The following is a 20700-nucleotide window of genomic DNA, read 5'->3' as shown; positions in this document are numbered from 1 at the left end:
TGGTTTTTCCAATCCAGAATTCTAAGAATTGTAAGAAACCAAATAATAAAAGATAACGGGGATGATGTATGAAAGGAGACAAGAAATAAATAAATCAACAGAGTAACTGAGAAAATATTTACAAAGCAGTTGGGGAAGTATGAATGCTGGCTTGGTATTTGATATTCAGGAGTAATTGTTAACTTTAAATGCTGTTGGACTGGATGGATGTTTTCTTCTCCAGGCTCAGCTTCTATAAAGCTGTAGTTCTAGGTAGTAGGCTTGCAGCCTAATTATTTTTTGTACATCCTTCCTCCCTTCCTCTCCTCTCCTCATTCCAACTTTCTCCTCCTTCTCCCCCTTCCCCAACCTGTGCAGATTTTATTCTCATCCCCAGCCCTTGGTGTCAAGCACAGCAAACCTGGTTTTGTTCTGTTGCTGTTACCTGTAGGAGTTGAATTTATGATCTTTGCTTGCTACAGAGCCATTATCCAGCCATCTTATCTCCCCCCCTTCTTTTTTTCCTACGCGCTATTCAGGTATGGGATACTGTTTGAAATTTTTATTTTTTCTGTCTCAGGGAGATGTTTGTCTTAATTTTGAGTTTAGCCATATCTTGTTGATAATCTTTCATGTTTCATCTATCATTTAAAGTGTTTGGAACAGAAGCATCCTTATTGAAATTCTTTATTTTTACTTGTTATAATTTTTGTTTTAAAGTGAAGTGCAACTGAATGTATCCTGAATACTCGAGTTCAGTAATCTGTTCCCTTCTTTTGCTTAAATCAGACTTTTCTAAATCTTGTTGGGTGTTATACAACTTTAGAACAAATGTGATTTTAGTGTCATACTAATTTGTCATGATTGCAGTCAGTTAAAATCCTTAAACCTTAGTTATTCTTATTCCTGCTAGTTGATCTTACTCATCCTATGTTTCTGTAGTCTGTTTTGGAGTACAGGTATCCCTTACCAGTCCAACTGGGGCTGAAGACATTTTTCCTTTTTGAGGTAGGACTGGTATCCCCTGCTGTCTGAACTCTCTTGCTTGTCTGAAACTTGGGGATTAAATGTACCTAGCATTTGTTTAATGACTTGAGTTCATTGTTAAAAATGTTTTACCCCTCTGAACATTTTTTGAAATTCTTTGAGGGAGGGAGGGGGGCAGAGAGAGAGAAAAAAAGAGAGAGAGTATGAATATCTGAAACATTGATTAGTTGCCTTCTCTTATGTGCCCAACCAGGATATGTGTCCCAACCAGGGACCCAACCCCGCAACCTCCTGCAATCTGGGCATATGCCTTGTCCGTGATCAAACCTGTGACCTTTTAGTCTATGGAATGATGCTCCAATCACCTGAGCCAAACCAGCCATAGCTGGTTTCATTCTTGAAAATCTTGCTTCTAAGTCATGAAAAGCTGCTACATGAAAAAATATTTTTAATGATTTTAATGGGAACTTACCTGCATTCCATCCCAACCAATCAATTTTCACACATAGGGATATACTAATCTAGCAATGAAGACTGGTTTGTGTAGGTATAAACACAGTTTGAAAGTAAATAAATGCACTGTGAACATGTAATGGAATAAAATGAAGGTGTACTGTACTTGCCAAAGGAGGAAGAGAAAACTTGGTGGTGGTTGGTGAGGTGTCATTCTTTGCAAAGTCTGTTCTTTTTCTACCATTTCCCTCACCAATTTCAACATTATTGGAAGGTTATGTTGCATTCAATCTGTACTTAAAATCTGTGTCACATTGTGGCACAGATAACCTTTGTGGGAATAAAAGCCAAACACATGTCCTTTAAGCAATGTGGAAATAGAACATAGGCAGAAAAATCTGAAGAGTTGTAGGAGATGATAATAGCTTTTCATTCCTCTTGCTTGGCATATGTTCACAAAGCAAAATGTTCTGGGTTTATCCAGATGTGTGCAGTACTTCAATACACATGATACATTTCAACTGGAAACCACTGTATTTGGATGAATTGTTGAGTGTGTCTTTGGTTGAAATAATGTTGAAATTTCATTCTTTATACAATGTATATTTTATGTGTTTGCGTGAATAATCACTAATCCCAGTAAAAGCCATTGTTGGAAAAGTTGTACTTTTCAAGAGTCAATTTGATGAAAACCAGTTAACTGAATAAGTGAGGTAAGTCTGTAGATGGAAATCACATAGTATCCCTTTGTATTGGAATTCCTGCTGTTCCAGTTACGGAACTGAAAGGGTCTGGCAGCAAAGGATACAATAAAAATTTTAATTTATGAAGCATTATTTAGTTGGTTTGTTTGTTCTCTTTTGAGTTCAACAAATTATCCTTGGGTGTAACAAATTATAAAGTAGCAAGCTTGTCTTCTCCAGGTAACTGATTAAAATGTTAGTAAGGTCAGGCAAAGAGCAGAGTCATTTGATATTAAGATACTTTCTAAACCATTAATGGGCAACTTTGGGATGTGATCATTTAACCTTTTAAATATTCCCTGATTTCTACTACTGTTCAGCCATGTGTAGTACTTGTCTTATCTCCTTGAGTACCTTGTCTACTTTATCAAGTATTCTTCCCAAATCAGACATTACAATGTATATTGGGTGTTCCTGACTTAGTAAGCCTTTTATTAAAAAACAAAGCAAAACAAAGGGTGGAATTAGGCCCTGACCAGTGTGGTTCAGTTGGTTGGGCATCATCATGCAAAGTGAAAGTTTGCCGGTTTGATTCCCACCCAGGGCACATGCAATATATACCTGTATCAAATCATCACACAGTACATGTAAGTCCAGGGGCATGTAAGGCAGCCCATCAGTGTGTCTCTCCATCTCTTTCTCTTTCCTACCTCCCTAAAAATAAATGTAAAAAATCTACATCCAGGGACTGAACAGGCAAGCCAGGTATGTGCCCTGACTGGGAGTCAGTCCAGTGATCTTTTCTTTTTCGGGTCAGTGCCCAACCAACTGAACCACACCACTTGGGGCTGATGCTCTTATATTTTTTAGTTGGTGATGCTGTCTAAATTTACCCACAATGAATTTACCAATGTGTTTTTATTTTTTGAAAGTTCTTACTTACTATTTACTTTTAGAGAGAAGGGGAGGGAGGGAGAAACAGAGGGAGAGAAACACCAATTTGTGGTAGATACATCAGTCGTTTGCCTCCTATACTCCCCAGACTAGGGGCCTGGACTGCAACCCAAGCATGTACCTTGACAGGGAATCAAACCAGTGACCTTTTGGTTCGCAGGCCAGTGTTCAATCCACTGAGCCACACCAGCCAGGTCTGAATTCACCAATTTTAGCTTAACTATTATCTGCTATTTTTAGTACATGACAGCTCTTGTTTTATTTTAAAACTCTTCTGTAGACGGCATCTTCTATAGTGGGGAAAGCAGATGCCTTTCATGGATCTTGTAATGTAGGATCATGGCATCTGTTCGCTGTCTGCTAAAGGTAGTACCTGTCTTTGCATGGCTCTTGAGGTTACTGTGTAGACATGGTTTCTAAGCACAGTCTCCAGAGCAGGGTGGCCATAGGGTAGGGACCTCTACTTTGGGCTATATTTTATTTTATTTTTTCCAGCTTTATTGAGATACAATTAACATATAAAATTGTGTAAGTTTAAGGTGTACAGTGTGATGATTTGATATAGATATATGTTGCAAAATGATTACTACAATAAGGTTAACATATTCATCACTCCATATATTTACTGTTTTTATTTTTTTATCTTTTGTGGTGAGAACTTTTAATATTCTTAATAAATTTCAAGTATATAGTACAGTATTGTTAACTCTAGTGACCATGCTGTACTTGATATCCTCAGAACTTACTCATATTATAACTGGAAGTTTGTACTCTTTGGCCACCTTCGCCAGTTCTCCCCCACCCTATCCTCCTGCACCCACCAGTCTCCTCTCTGTGAGTTTGGTTGTTAGATTACACCTGTAAGTGAGAGTGTATGGTATTTGTCTTTTTGTGATTTATTTCACTAAGCACAATACCCTCAAGTTACCATCCTTGTTGCAAATGGCAGGATCTTCTTTTTTTTTTATGACAAAATATTTCGTGTGTGTGATTATAAAGAGAATATGATGTGTGTGTGTGGTCAGTCCAGAAAGTATCCATCCACACAATATGAAAAATAGAGACATTTATTGAAGAAGCATAAGATACAGAAAACATTGTACATAGGACAATGACACCTCAGTCTTCTTCCAAGTAGGTGCCCACGATTTATCTCTGGTTATGACTTCATTGAGGAAACCTGGTTCATTAGTAGTGGTTTGACTGGCATCATTAACAATTATTTCATGATGTTCCTTGATGTAGTTACTGTTCTGCTACCATGATGCTCTGGTAGCAGAAGCTGTGGCACAAATTTTGCTGTGACACATTTCATGCCAAGATCCTGTGTCGAAATCTCAGACAGTAATTTTTGGAATCCCCAGATCAGCTTCTAGTTAGTCTTGCAGGTGTGAGTCTCTGATCTTTGTTGTTTCCAGCCTCTACACGTTCAGCATTCTCAGGTGTTTCTGCTTGTTGCAGGCCTTCTGGAATGTGGATCACTGTCAGCAAATGCTTGACCACCTTTGAAGCATTTATTTGTGCTGCACTCATTGTAGCGTCCCCCCAAAACCTCCTGAAACATTTGAGTAGTTTCTGTGAAGGAATGTTCAAGCTTAGCACAGAATGTGATGCAGATTCATTGTTCTACTTGCTCAGTGGTTTTGAATGTGACAGTGACACGCATGGTACCCATGCTCATTGAATGGTGTCTGCTGTCCCTACTGACTAGTACAGTGATCAAAGTCATTGTTCACATGTGCACATTCCAGTCCCCTCTCCTTGGCTGCCAGGTTACATGAATGTTGTGCAAAGGGGTTTTGTTATGTTAACAGTGGCTGGACTTTTTCTGGATAGACTGTATTTTTCATATATATATATATATCACATTTTTAAAATTTGTCTATTGACAGACACTTTGTTTCCATGTCTTGGCTATTGTAAGTACTTACTTATAAATAATGCTTAATTGAAAGAGGTGGGAGTGTAGATATCTCTTTGAGATAGTGATTTCATTTCCATTGGATATATACCCAGAAGTGAATTGCTGGATTATATGGTAGTTCAGCTTTCATTTTTTTTGAGCAACCTCCCTACTGTTTTCTACAGTGGTTGTGGAGAACTTTACATTCCCACCAACAGTTCATAAAGGTTCTCTTTTCTTTGTATTCTAGCCAGTACTCTTTACATCTTGTCTTTTTGGTAATAGCCATTCTGATAGGTGTAAGGTCATATATATTTGTAGTTTGGATTTGCATTTTCCTGATGATTGGCAATGTCAAGCACCTTTTCTCGTATCTGTTGGCCATTTGTGTATTTCCTTTGGAAGAATGTCCATTTCAATCCTTTGCCCATTTTTAAATCATATGATGATAATGATTTTTTGTTATTGTGTTCCATCCTTATATATTTTGAATACTAATTCCTTATTTGATACATAATTTGCAAAGATTTTTCTCCCATTCTGTGGATTACCTTTTTATTTTTTTAATGTTTTTGTTTTGATATGCAGAAACTTTTTAGTTTCATGAAGTCCTTGTTGATTTTTACTTTTGTTGCTTGTACTTTTCAAGTGTCTCTCCAGACCATTGTCAAAGAGTTACTTTTTTTTTCTTGTAGGTGTTGAATGATTTCTGGTCTTACATTTATGTCTTTAATCAATTTCTATAACTGGAAGACGATTATTTAACTGCACTATGGGTTAGTAATCAACTTATTAAGCAGTAATTCTCTGGGAAAATATGAAAATAAATAGTTTGTCTTATTTTTCACTTACAGTTTATAATCAGTATTATTTTGTATTATTTTCAGGTGTACAACACAGTGGCATGATAATCATATACCTTGTTACAAAGTGTTCCCCCAGTAACTCAAGCACCCACCTTGTACCGCTGAGATCTACTACAACACTATTGACTGTATTTTCTGTGCTGTCCCTTACTCCCTGTGACTGTTTTGCAAATACCATTTTGTACTTTGCCCTATTTTAATTCTTTCATTTGTATGTACTTGAAGTTTTTTGAGTATATGTAAGATTTTGCTATTCACAGTTTTGCTGTTTGTGGACTCTTTGCTTTCTCTTAAATAGCAGAGGTAAGAATTTGTGGAATGATATTAAAATAAAAATTAAAATGTAGATTGTAGAAGTATACAAATTGAAATGACATTAAAATAAAAATTAAAATGTAGACAGTAGAATAGATTGCACAGTTTTAGGAAAAATAATCAGGCTTTTACTGTTGTTTAATCGTGTACTTGACTATAAAATGCTGTGCACTTTTGTCCTAATTTTACGTGGCTTTGTGCTTGGAAGCTCTGAACACTGTAATTGAAAGCCAGAAGAAGAAGATAACTTTGCTAGCATTTTTGCCCCTTGGTCCTTGGAAAGTTTCTTAGGAAAAAGGTCAGCTCTAATCCCTAATAAAAGAGTTTTATAATACAGTCAGTCAGTCCTATTCTTTTTGGGAAAAATATCGCTCATTTACAAAAGCTACATTCTGGATTACTAAATTTCAGATAAAGTATTTTTTATTATTCGCTAACCTTAACAATTAGTTTTGTTGCACATGGCCGACAGACATTATTTGCTTCTGAAAAGTGCATATTCCAATGTTTAGCTGGATTTGGAATTCTGTGTTAATGGTCGTTGTTTCTATGGAGATTTTATTCCATTATCCTTGGGCTTCTATTGCTGAGTAATATGTAAGTGTAATTTCATAGGTAATTTTTTCTGTGTTGCTTTTAAGAACTGCATTGTATCTTTTGAGTTACACAGTTTTACTACACATAGGTTTAGATATTTTTCTTTTCATTTATTATGTCCACATTTTGTCGCCATTCTGGAATTAGAAGACTTGTATCTTTCAACAGTTTTTTGAAAATTCTCAGCTGTTATTTCATCAAATATTTTCTTTCATGGTTCTTTTCTCTCCTCAGATTTCCATTTGACTTCATTGAACCATTTTATTCTCTCCTTCATGTCTACTAATTTTTCTCTCATGTTTCCCTAATATATTCTCTTGTGCTGAAGTGTCAGTTTTGAATCAGATCTTTCTTTCTGATGATTCTTCAACTGTGTATGATAGTGCATTTAGTTTTTAATATCTGTGTGTTCGTGTATGTGCATGTGTGTGTGAATGCTCAACTTAGTTTCTTCAACTCTTAGTTGCTTTGGTCTTGTATTTGTATGAGTTGTATTTTTTCATGTGTGTGATTTCTTTTATGCTTCTAATAGCTGGAAAATTATTTTTTATAGTCTCTTACATTATTCTTTTTGGTTTTCTTGGGGATGTAGTCCTTGTTGGTATCTGTTTGGGTTGTTTTCTTTTTTCAATTTTTTGTTGTAAGTTCACCTTCAGCAAGAGTGAGTCTGCAAATACTGTTCTGTGCAGGCTAGACTGGGTAGAAGGAATTTTTCTCCAGAGACTTATATGGTGTATAAGACTTTGGAGCTGTTTTTGTGTTAATATTTTTTACATTGCTCATCTTTATTTATTTTTCATTGCATTTATTGGATCGCCATTGATTAATAAAATTATAGGTCTCAAAGATTGTGTTAATATTTTTGTTATAAGGGGTTGGGGTATTCTGTGCTGGCAGAAACTATTATAGATGCCAATCTCAGAACCTGTGATAAAATCTTAATGAAAATTTTTGTCTAGCTTTTAGGTGGTAGGAAAAGCAGACAAACATTTGCTTTTCTTGGTGTCACATGGGGGCTTCTTTTTTCCTTAGTTTATCCTTTGCTGACTGGGCCCCTTGAAAAGTCTCAGTTTGCCCTGGCTGTCATAGCTCAGTGGATTGAGCGTGGGCCTGTGAACCAAAAAGCTGCCGGTTTGATTCCCAGTCAGGGCACATGCCTGGGTTGCAGGCCAGGTCCCCAGTGGGGGTCATGTGAGAGGCAGCCACACATTGATGTTTCTTTCCCTCTCTTTCTCTCTCCCTTCCCCACTCTAAAATTAAATAAATAAAATCTTTAAAAAAAAAATTTAAAAAAAAAAAAAAAAAGAAAAGTCTCAGTTTTATGTACCTGTCTCATTTCCATGTCCTCAGCCCAGTGTCTCCTGTCTTAGCCTTAAACGGCCATTAACACTTTAATTTTCAGAAAACTCACCTATTTAAAGCAAAACAGTCTTTTAAATTTTTTGTTGAGGTAATGTTGGTTTATAATACTGTGTAAGTTTAAGGTGTACAGCATTATAAATTGACATCTGTATGTGTACTACATCATGCTCACCACCAAAAGTCTAGTTTCCATTCATTACCACACAGTCAAGCCCCTGTATCTGTTTCATCTTCCCTCTACCCCCCAATACCCTGCTGGTAATCAATCACCTATCTGCTGTGTGCCTCTCTAAGTTTGCTGTTGTTTTGTTTTGTTTCTGTCTTTTTAAAAATAGGTTTTATTGATTATGCCATTACAGTTGTGCCCCCACCCCCAATTTTCCTTTGCCCTGCACCTTCCCTCCCACTTGCATTCCCCCCATGCCTTAGTTCATGTCCATGGGTCGTACGTATAAGTTCTTTGGCTTCTCCATTTCCTGTACTGTTCTTAACCTCCCCCTGTCTGTTTTGAACCTTCCAATTTGTGCTTCTTAATCCCTGTGCCTTTTCCCCATCCTCCTTCCCACTGATAACCCTCTGTGTGATCTCCATTTCTGATTATTTGGAAGAATTTTTGCTCATATTGCTAGAAGTGGATTTCTCAAATTAGTCTTTAAAAGTCATGATTTAATTTATAAGTTTAAAATATAATAGGCTAAATTTAAACAATAGTAATATATGTGCATGGTAGGAATATGTAAACATTCTGAAATACAAAAGGTAAAAAGTTACCAAGAAAAGTACCTAGAAGTCACCATGGAATTAATGGTTTCCACTGTGTCTTCCAGGAGTTTTTAAAGTATATATGAGCATGATTGTCGCATAAAGCAAAATTTTCTTTTTATACTGTTTTGCAACTTGCTTTTTATATATTTTGGTTTATTTACAACACTTTAAAAAAAGATTTATTCATCTATTTTTAGAGAGGGGAAAGGAGGGAGAAAGAGAGGGAAAGAAACATCAATGCGAGGTTGCCTTTCATATGCTCCCCACTAGGGACCTGGCCTGCAACCCAGGCATGTGCCCTAGACTGGGAATTGAACTGGCGACCCTTTGGTTTGCAGGCCCGTGCTCAATCCACTGAGCTACGCCAGCCAGGGCTACAATATTTTTTAAGTATTTCCCATGTTACATGTAAAGTTCTACAGCAAGCTTAACTAGTCATTTTCCTAATGTTGGACATGGCTTTTTCTAGTTTTATTTGTTTCATTTAAAAAAAAGATTTTATTTTTTAGGGTGAGGGCAGGGAAGGGAGGAAAGAAAGGGAGAGAAACATTAATGTGAGAGAAAAACACTGATTGGTTGCCTCTCATATGTGCTCCAACCGGGCACTGAACCTGCAACCCAGGCATGTGCCCTGACCAGCAGAGGAACCAGTGATCTTTCACTCTGCTGGAGAATGTTCAACCAACCAGGCCACGCTGGTCAGGGTTCTTACTAGTTTTATAAAGTTACAATGCTAAAAGTGGGCATTTTTAAAAAGTTGCTTTTAGAGAGAGAGAAGGGAGAGAGAAGTTGATGTGAGGGAGAAGCATTGATTGGTTGCCTTCCCATATACACTGGGACTAGGGATCGAATGTGCCCAGACTGGGGATTGAACCCACAACTTAGGCATGTTCCCTGATGGGGAATTGAACGCATGAACTTTTGGTTTTAGGACATTGCTCCAACCAACTGAGCTGCACTGGCCAAGGCTAAAAATATTTTTATTATATCTTTGTGTTTGTGCGATTATATCTGTGGAATAAACTACGAGAAAAGTAGTGTTTAGTATTTTTATACTTTAAGATTTGTCCAAATTTCTAAATAGATTTTAGTCATTATAGTCAGTCAAACTAACACTGTAGGAGAGAGAATATTGATTTTCACTCTGGGCTATGCCTGATTTTTTTTTTTTAGACAACTTTATCGAGGTGTGATTGGCATATTGAAACGTACAGTATGATACATTTTGACACACCGGCATACTGGTGAAACTATCACCACAGTCAAGATAATGAACATATACATTATCTCCAGTCTTTCCTCCTGCCCCTTGTAATCTCATTCACACATGTTCTTGTTCTGCCAAAATGAAGTGGAGAGAGGTAGCACACTTTTAATTTTTTTAATGTGACTGAATTTTCACGAGAAAGTACATACAGGTTATCTTCCCCCCACCCCGTCTGGGAACCTTTTACCCATGTCCTTCAATCACTTTCCTTTTGGGTTCATCTTTTCTCACATTATAACTGATATTTGTAAGTAAAGGCAACTACATTTGTCTTTTTTTTAGGTTAATTATTTTTTGCCTAAAATAAAACTTTGATTCATATATAGTTGAAGTAGGGGCTTAATTTCTCCCCACTTCTCCACCCCCAAATGGCCATCATTTGTGCCAGTACTACCTCTTAAATAATCTGTTAGTTTTTTACTGTTGATTTGAAATGGGCCATTGATGATAAACATAAATTTTCCTATGCATTTGTGGCTATTTTTTTTGTGTTTATTTGACTGTTCTTGGGCAAGTTTTTAAAATTCTTGTTTTGTAAGTGAAGCTTTTTCATTAGTTCCCTTGGTCTTTTGGAATAATATTGGACATTCTTGGCTTGTCATTTTCATTTTATGTTTAGTATGTGAATGATATTTTTAAGTATGATGTCTTTTCTGGAAATAAAAAAGAATAAATACAACATTTTATCATTTTAGTACTTTCATTGTTGAGTGACTTAAGGTGATGCATCTAAGAGTTATTTTATCAGCCTGTTATGTTCCACTTTAACATTCAAGCCAAACTTTCCTAAGGAATAACTGATTTTGAAGTAGGTTTTCTGTTTCTGGAAAATTTAACAGATAACAGACACCACTTATTAGGACTACCTCATGGTAGTGGGACTGGATAGACTTGATGAGGTTAGGAAAGATATAGGGCCACAGGGAGAAGTTACAGAGAGGTAAGATTTTAGATCAAAACTAGAATGTTCTGACATGTCTTTTCTAAAGATATAAAAGGGGCTATGGAAGGTGCACGTTCCTGGTTTTCAGGCATAGGCTCCCTGACCATCGGGTCCAGTCCTTGGATGACTAGTAGGAGTAGTTGGCCCTTTGCAACCTAGTATTCTTATGAAAAGTAAAGGTAGGTCAAGATTATAAATTTTAAGGGGAGAAAGTCTTCTGTATGTGGTATAGCTGTTTTATAGTTACTGTATTATTGGTGTGAGTTGCATGTTCTGATGTTAATTTTTGAATATATGATTTACTCTTATCACTGGAAACTTATGTATTGATTTGAAATACTGGGTATGTAAAATGTCTTCAGTTTTTGGTTTTAAAACTTTTAATTTTGGACTTCTGGTCAAGATGGCAGTGTAGGTAGACATGGCTAGCCTCTTTGCACAACCACATCAAAGTTACAACTAAACTATAAAACAACCATCATTCAGAAACATCAGGAATTGAGCCGAATGGAAGTCTGACAATTGTGGAGTTAAAGAAGAAACTACGTGTAGACTGGTGGGATGGGCAGATATACAGGATGGCCTGGTTTCACACCCATTTGTGGCAGATAAAAATTGGGAGGGCTATTTCAGGAGTGAAGGGTCCTTGTCCTACACTAGGTCCCCCAGCTTAAGGGTTTCAGTGCCAGGAAGAGAAATTCTCCATAGCTTCTGGCTGTGATAACCAGTGAGGATTGAGGCTGTGGAAGACAGAAACTGCTGGACTCCCTGGCAGTTCCTCTTAAAGGGCCCACTCACACAGTCATACTCACTCCCTCTGAGCTCCAGTGTAGGGGCAGCAGATTGAAAGGCATTAGAAACATATGGGGAGGAAGTGAACTGTCCAGAATCAAGGTGAGAATGGGTGCAGCTTTCTCCCAGACAGAAGTACTGGCAGAGGCCACTGTTTCTTTTCTGAGCCCTCCCCCAACAGAGCCACAGAGCCAGCAGGGGGTGCTGTTTATGAGTCTCCGTCAACCTGGCTCACACTGTTTGCCCCATCCTGCTGATTCTCTGAGGCCCCACCCCATAACTTTCAGGCCCACCCAAACTGTTTTGAGTGGCTTTTCCATTCAGGTGGCTTATATGCTTCAGATTTTCCTAAATTCTCTCTAAACAAGCAGATCTGGCTTCAGTGAGCCCCAACCTCTCGCTCAGTTGCCCCCAGGCCTGGCACTAGGAGCAGCCAGTATTGATTGGTTCACCACTTGGCCTTGCCTGGGTACCTCCAAGCCCAGCACAAGTAGCAGCTATTCGCAGGTTGCCTTGTAGCTCATGCCGTGTGGTCCCAGAGAGAACACAGGTGGTGGCTGATCTTGGATGTGCCAACAGCAGTCAAGGTTCAACTACAGCAGGAGGGTGTACATAGCTTACACAGTGGCTTCACCTCAAGTACTCATATTGGGTAATAGGAGAGGTTGTGCCATTGGAGCGTATAAGGCACCACTACATTAGGCCATTCTACCAGGCATGGGAGATGTAGCAACTCTATCTAATACATAGAAACAAACAGAGGGAGGCTGTCAAAATGAGATGAAGAAATAGGCCCTAAATTAAAGAACAGAACTCCAGAAAAAGTAATAAACATGGAGACATGCAAACTACTAGAGGCAGAGTTCAAAACACTGGTTATGAGGGTGCTTAAGGAACTTAGTGAGAGACCCTTAACAGCATACAAAAGATCCAGTCATAAACGAAGGATACACTAATTACAGATTAATTAACAGGGAATCAACAATAGAATGGATAGAGTCAAGAATCAAAACAGTGATTTGGAATATAGGGAAGCAAAAAACCATTCAGAATAGGAAAAAGGAAAGAGAATAAAAAAAATAACGAGGAGGATAGTGTACGGAGTCTCCCGGACAACATTTGCAGCATAGGGGTGCTGGAGGGAGAAGAGAGCAAGAAATTGGAAACTTATTAAAAAAAAATAAGGACAAAACTTCATAACTTGGTGCAAGTAATAGACATACAAGTCCAGGAAGTGCCAGGAGTCCTGAACAAGGTGAACTCAGAGAGGCCCACAGCAAGATGCATCATAATTAAAATGCAAAAGGTTAAAGACAGAATCTTAAAAGCAGCAAGAAAAAAGCACTTAATTAACATACGTCGCTCCTCTGAGTCTGTCAGCTGACTTCTCAAAAAACTTTGCAGGCTGAAGAGACTGGCAAGAAGTATTCAAGGTGATAAAAGTGAGGACCTACAACTTAGATTATTCTATCCAGCAAATCTATCATTTAGAATTGAAGGGCAGATAAAGAGCTTTCCAGATAAGACAGGACCAAAGGAATTCAGCACATACCAGCATTATATTAAATGTTAAAAAGGGTTTTTAAGAAGTTCAAAACTATGAACAATAAAATGGCAATAAATACATATCTATTTACAACTGAATCAAAAAAACAAAATAAGCAGAACAAAACAAATGAGAGATATAGGGAGCGTTTTGATGGTTGCCAGATAAGAGGGGAGTTGCAGGGATGGGTAAACAGGTGAAGGTATTAAGGGGTACGAATTATTAGTTACAGAATAATTATGGGGATATAAAGTACAGCATAAGACATAGTAGCCAAAGAACATACATGCATAACCCATGGACTTGGACAACAGTGTGGGGATTGCCTGACGGAGTGGGGGGGCTTGATGGAGGGGGTAAAAGGGACAAAATTGGGACAATTGTAATAGCATGATCAATAAAATATTAATTTAAAAAATTTTAAATTTGTCTAATTATAAATTGGTTTCCTTAAAAAATAAGTTTTTAACTAGATTATCTCATGTGGAGGTGTTTTTCTTAATTAAATTTATCGGGGTTAATAAGACTACTGTGGAGGTGTTGTTAAATGAGTAATGTCTTTCCCTGAGAAAAAGGACTGGTTTGGGCTTGATGGATGGGTAAACAAAAGTGTGAAAGATTGGTGTAACTTTCAGCAGCTACCTTTTCAATTTGTTGGAGAATCTGTTCAAACTGATTTATCGAATTTAAAGGATAAATAAACTAAATTAAAAAATAAAGTTGTTGTGATGTAATACCAAGTGGAGAAATTAAATTTCTCTAGTCATTCTGGTTTTAGTTGGATTTGTTTCAGATTTTGATAATAGTAGCAGTACTTTAGAATGGCTGTTGCTGAAATATCTTAAGGAGTGTGGTAATAAGCTGTGAGTCACAGAAATAACTATGTGTTGCAGTTTAAAAGGCAAAATTGCACCACAGCTTTGAGATTTCAGTGTAACCTCTCAAGTTAATTTTAGGAAAGCTGTTGTAAATGAGTTACCATGTCAGACACCTCAATGTTTGATGTATTAGGTCGTCTTGTCTTTTGATTACTTTGAATCTTTTCCCTCTCATTTTAAAAGATAATTTTTTAATTATATTGTGGATTCAGGGGCCATTATAGTTTTGGTATAGTGACTGAGTAGAGAATTGGAATTTAGATGAGTTTTTAAATTTTGATGGTTATTTAAAGAAATTGATTAGTCTGATTTTCTCATTGGTGTCTTTTTCTTACTGACTTACAGAATCAAATTTTTAAAAATTGTTATTGCAGATATAATATGCTTGTAAACTTTTAAGCATATATAACTGTACAAAATAAGAGTCTATTTAGTGTTTTCTTCAAGTACTTTATATGTTTTTTTATGTTTAAAACTTGGTCTCTGTGGATTTTTTTTTTATTTGAATGATTCAGCCTTTCCTCTGTTGATTTGAACTAATTTACAATTAACTAAATATTAAAAATCTATTTGGATCCATTTTAGATTTTGAGTACCATTATTGTCTGTTCTTTTATCTTTATTACACTTTAGTACTTTTCAGTAATTGTTAGACTTCCTCCTATCTCAGAATTCTGTGAATGTGTATGGAGAGAATAAGGGCTTTAGAATTTTAGGAGAAGGAAAAGTAGCTGTAGGGATGGTACTTGAGCTGGAAGATCAGGACCACATTGAGGCTTAGGTTAGGGTTTTTTTCCCCCTCCTGGTTTATAGATACTATGTACTTGCTTCCTCAGCTAGATTATACATGAATCTATTTGTGGAACACTACAAGCATCTTGCATTTTCAATTGAAAGTTTTAAATATAAATGAAGATTCAAAATGAACACAATTCGTAAAGAATAATATTAACAGCATAATAATTACAAGGTGTTTTATATGACCTCCAACACCACATTTTTCACCCAACTCAGGACTAATACTTTGTGTCACATTCCACTAAGAAAATAGCATTAGGAAGACAATTTTTATAAAATTTACGCCTTATCTACCTCCTTACTTTCTTTCGGAGGAAGAAAGCTTCTGCTTTCTTCCTTCCATATGTTTCTGTAAATGTCTGCCTCCATTTAAGGCTAGTCTCTACTTGTGAACAAATTCTGTTCCTCTTGCCATTTGAAAACATTGCTCCTCATGCTCCTGCTTCATCACTCTTTCCTTTTCTGCTGGACCGTGTTTGTCAGCATGTTAACATGTTACATAGTTTCTCTCATCTTTAAAAGCCAAACTCTCAACCTCATATTTCCTTCTAGCTTCCACTTAATTTCTCTCATTTCTTTACAGCAAGTCTTCCTCCAAAATGTTGTGTGTAACTTCTGAATTCATTTCAATCAGGATTTGATCATCAGCACTCAGTTATTTAGGTCAAGGTCACTAATAATGTCTACTTTGCTAAATCCAACAGTCAATGCCTAGTTTTAATTGTACTTTATTTATTAACACCATGTGACGTAGTTGATCAATCTCTCCTTGATACACTTTATTCATTTAGCAACCACGGCAACATGCTTCTTATTTTCTTTCTCCCTCTCCTTCTCGGTGTCCTTTATAAGTTGGTCATCTTCTTGAATTGCCCAGGGCCTCAGTCTTGAGACCTTGGCTGTATTTATACCCATTCTATTGAAGATTGTATCCATGCTTTAACGAGAATTCATGTTCTGAATACTTCTAAATTTATACCTCTAGTCTGCATGTCTCACCTGCCCAAGCATTCTTTTGTTTAGCTGTCTACTGGACATCTTCACTTGTCTAAAACCTAATTCCTGGTCTTTACCCCAGCCATGTCCTTTCCGCATTTCCTCCATCTCAGTAAAGGACAATATTATTGTTTTTGGCTTAGTCTAAAAGCTTTGGAGTTGTCTTTGTCTTTGCTTGTTCTCTCACATCCCACAAAGCATCCTGTCTCTACCTTCATAATATATCCAGAATTTGAGTACTTCTTACTACCTGCTTTGTAACCAACTTGCTTTAGTCATCTGTTGCCTAGATTATTTTAGTTATCTTTTAACATTTTTCTCTGCTTTCACCTTCTCATCTTCAGAAGAAAAGATGTGCATTTGCTTTTGCTACATGCACTATGGGTACCTCCAGCTTGGGACCAGAGTTTTTTGGCTTAGTATTTCCAAGATCATGCAAATAGTTTGGACCTTAAAGCCATATAAGAAGAAATCCCTGGAGCCAAGGCAGAGTGTTTGTTAAAAGTCAACACCCTTTTAAATTTATTTTAGTGCTTCATGAATCTTAACATTTATTTTTGCTCAGGATATATCCACTTTGAACAGCCTGTGTAATCTGTGGATGGTGATTTTTTTTAAAGTATATTTTATTGATTATGCTATAATAGTTGTCCCATTATTTTATCCCCTTTATTTCCTTCCACACTGCATGCCACCCTCCCGCCCCTTAGTTCATGTCCATGGGTTGTACATATAAGTTCTTTGGCTTCTCCATTTGCTATACTATTAACCTCCCCCTGTCTATTTTGTGCCTGCCATTCATTTATGCTTTTTATTCCCTGTACCTTTTCCCTCAATTCTCCCCCTCACTACTGATCACCCTCCATGTGATCTCTATTTCTGTTATTCTTTTCCTGTTCTAGTTGTTGATATTGTAATTTTGCTGTCATTTTACTATTCATGGTTTTCATCTTCTTTTTCTTAGATAAGTCCCTTTAACATTTCATACAGTAAGGGCTTGGTGATGGCAAACTCCTTTAACTTGACCTTTTCTGGGGAGCACTTTTATCTGCCCTTCCATTCTAAATGATAGCTTTGCTGGGTAGAGTAATCTTGGGTGCAGGTCTTGCCTTTCATGACTTTGAATACTTCTTTCCAGTCCTTTCTTGCCTGTAAGGTTTCTTTTGAGAAATCAGCTGATAGTCTTATGGGAACTCCTTTGTAGGTTACTATCTCCTTTTCTCTTGCTGCTTTTAAGATTCTCTTATCTTTAATCTTGGGTAATTTAAGTATGATGTGCCTTGGTTTGTTTCTTCTTGGATCCAACAGCTTTGGCCCCTCTGAGTGTCCTGGACTTTCATGTTTAGTTCCTTCACCAGACTGGGGAAGTTCTCCTTCATTATTTTTTCAAATATGGTTTTCAGTTTCTTGCTTTTCCTCTTCTCCTTCTGGGACCCCTACGATTTGGATGTTGGAACATTTAAAATTGTCCCAGAGGTTCCTTAGTCTCTCTGCATTTTTTTGAATTCTCATTTCTTCATTATGTTTCATTTGGATGTTTATTTCTTCCTTTTGTTCCAGATTGTTGATTGGAGTCCTAGTTTCCATCCCTTCACTGTTGGTTCCCTGTGTATTTCCCTTTATTTCACTTTGTATAGCCTTCATGTCTTCCTTTGATGACCATACTTAAACATTTAGGTGAGTATCCTGATTACCAGTGTTTTGAACTCTGCATCTGATAGGTTGTCTTTTCTCCTCCTTGCTTAGTTCTTTTTCTTGAGTTTTGGTCTATTCATCATTTGGGCCATATTTCTTTGTCTGTGAGTGGACAAAGGGGTGGAGCCTTAGGTATTTGCCAGAGCAGAGCAAACCATGTCACTGTGTTGTGGCACTGTTTATGGGGCAGGGGTCAGAGAGGAAAGAGTGCCACTTTTTTGGCTCTTGCCCCACTCTCTGTCACTTCCCTCACTTCCCACAAGCAGATTGTGCCCTTTCAGGTGCTGATTCCCAGGTGGGTGGGCTTATGTACTTTCTAGGATCAGTGGGCCTCTCTAAAGGCTCTCCTGTGAGACTGGGAGTTTCTCCTGCTGCCACAACCCCACAGGATTTACAGCCAGAGGTTTTTGAGGCTTTCGAGGCTTTCTTATCCTGCACTGGAACCCTGGTTTGTGTGGTTTGTCTTGCTCTCCCATCGTTCCTCCTTGACTTATCTGTGCCTGAATGTCGGATATTCTGGTCTGCCAGCCACTGCCTGGCTCACCCAGGTCTGCCAGCTGTCATGCATCCCATCCACCCTGGCTTCCCGTCTGTGCCCCTTCTACCAGCTCTGGATAAATAAGTGTTCCTTCTTTAACTTCTTGGTTGCCGGACTTTCATCCAGTTTGATTTTCTGGCTGTTCCGGTTGTTTTTGTTTTTAAGTTGGTTGTTACCCTTCTTTTGGTGGTGCAGGGAAGTGAAGTGTATCTACCTGTGCCGCTGTCTTGGCCAGAACTCAGTAGTGTTAAAACAAACAGACAAGGAAGAAAACAAAATAAAACGTGGTTTCTGCTCCCTAAAAGCACTCCTTAGTAAAATATGTCTAATCAGTTAAAAACTTACATAGTTAATGAATTATCAGGAAAGAACAGCTCTGTATGAAATTTGTTTCTGTATTTTGTTAGTAAGTGATTGCTATTCTCCTTCAACTTGTTAAAAACTTATCTTAATTTTGAGGAACAAGTATGAAAGACACATGGATGAGGACTGGGGGGGGGGAATGGGAAGGAGGTGGGGAGATGGGGCGGGGGGGGCTGGGATGGGAGAAATAGACAAAAAAATGTACTTGAAAAATAATTAAAAAAAAAAACTTAAGAAGCCCAGGATAAGCAAATTTAAAAACTGCTTATGCAAGTGCAAGATGTTAACAAATGTTCTTTCAATCACAAGGGTTAATAATGTGCCTAATAGACATCTGTTTTCTCAGGTTACATTTCTTGCTATTTTCAGACTTGGACCATTCCTGCTGTAATTTGAATAAAGTATGTCTGCATTTTTAAATGACATATAAGTTGAAAGACAAAGTTAAACTTAATAAGCTTAAATTTATTACATTATCAATATACAGCAGTTAACACAGACAATGGTGACTAGCTTTATTTTGTCTTGGAAAATTCATGAATCCTATTAAAATAGTTCTGGTGAAGTCTTATTTTGGATAAACTCAAATTTATCCAACTTTAAAGGAGATAAGTAATTCTAAAATGCTTAGAATAATGATTATTCTGTTTAGGTGGAATTTGGTTTTTTAAATCATTATCTGTGTATAAGTCTTCAGATCAAAAATTAAAACTTTTTATTTTATTTTTTTAAATAGGTGATTCTTTTTTTCTACGATTTTATTTATTTATCTTTAGAGGGGAAGAGAAGGAGAGAGGGAGAGAAGTATCAATGTATGGTTGCCTCTCATCTGTCCCCTGCTGGGAACTGGCCTGCAACCCAGGCATGTGCCCCGCCTGGGAATTGAACTGTGATCCTTTGGTTCATAGGCCCGCACTCAATCTACTGAGCTATACCAGCCAGGGCTAAAAACTTTTTAAAAAAAGATTTTGTTTAGACAGGGGGGAAGGAGGGAGAAAGTGAAAAGAGAGAAACATCACTTTATTATTGCCTCTTGAATGTGCCCTGACTGGGGACTGAACCTGCAACCCAGACAGGTGCCTTGACCAGGAATGGAATCAGTGGACTTTTGCTTTAGCCACACCAGTTAGGTGTGGCGAAAAGGTTTGAAAAACCTTTAAAACTCTCAGACTTATTTGTACATTGAAATTGCAAAAGTTAACATTAATTATGGGATTTAATTTTATCTATGTTATGTACTTTGCATTTTTCCACAATAAATTTGAGATGAGTTACAAGAATATAAGCCACTTTATGTGGCTTATACATGTCTATAGGAATATTGATATCTAAACTATAAACATCAGAATCATTCTTACTTTGAGGTTTAATTTTAGCTGAAACTACCCTTTGCATGAGGGATATAATTCAAGGCACATCTGGGTAGGCAGATTCAGATCACACTTTTATTTTCTGAAGCTATTGGGTTAATCTAAAAGTAGGATCCATATTCTGTTGATGAGGCAAAGCCTCTTTTAATGGTTGGGAAGGATGGTGATAGCCAGTTTTGTTTTTGCAGTACAGCTTGTTTTCAGTAAGGAGTACCTTGAAAAAAATCAAGAAAAGCAAAGCATCTAATTTATCATTTATTTTAATGCCAAATGATACACTGTAACGTATTTTTTATCCTTACCTGAAGTCATGCTTATTGATTTTGGCCAAAGGGGAAGGGAGAGAGAGAGAGAGGAAGAGAAACATCGATGTGAGACACATCCATTGGTTCCTTCTCACACTTACCCCCAACCTGGACTGAACCCCAGCCTAGGCATGTGCCTTCACTGGGAATCAAACCTGTGACCTTTTGGTTAATGGGATGACATTACAACCAACAGAGCAACACCAGCCAGGGCCATTCTAACATTTAGATTTTGGCTTAATATTTTTTCATATTCTTGACGTGTATCCCACCACATCATCAGGCTGTTAGTCGCTGGAATAAAGGTGCTGGCAGTTTGCAAATGGACTCAACTGTAAATGAATC

The 20700-nt window shown here is 37.4% G+C and overlaps 1 protein-coding gene across 8 annotated transcripts in view; it reads left to right on the top strand.

Annotated features, from left to right (window-relative positions):
* The window catches only part of KTN1 (kinectin 1), a 115678-nt gene that overhangs the window by 13784 nt on the left and 81194 nt on the right, over positions 1 to 20700 (top strand). The window lies entirely within an intron of this gene.

The sequence above is a fragment of the Artibeus jamaicensis genome, unplaced genomic scaffold (assembly GCF_021234435.1).
Source record: "Artibeus jamaicensis isolate MK-2021 breed Jamaican fruit bat unplaced genomic scaffold, CSHL_Jam_final contig_548, whole genome shotgun sequence".
In the NCBI taxonomy this organism is placed as follows: Eukaryota; Metazoa; Chordata; class Mammalia; order Chiroptera; family Phyllostomidae; genus Artibeus; species Artibeus jamaicensis.
The sequence above is the reverse complement of the archived record's forward strand: the minus strand, read 5'-3'. Positions and strand labels throughout refer to the sequence as shown.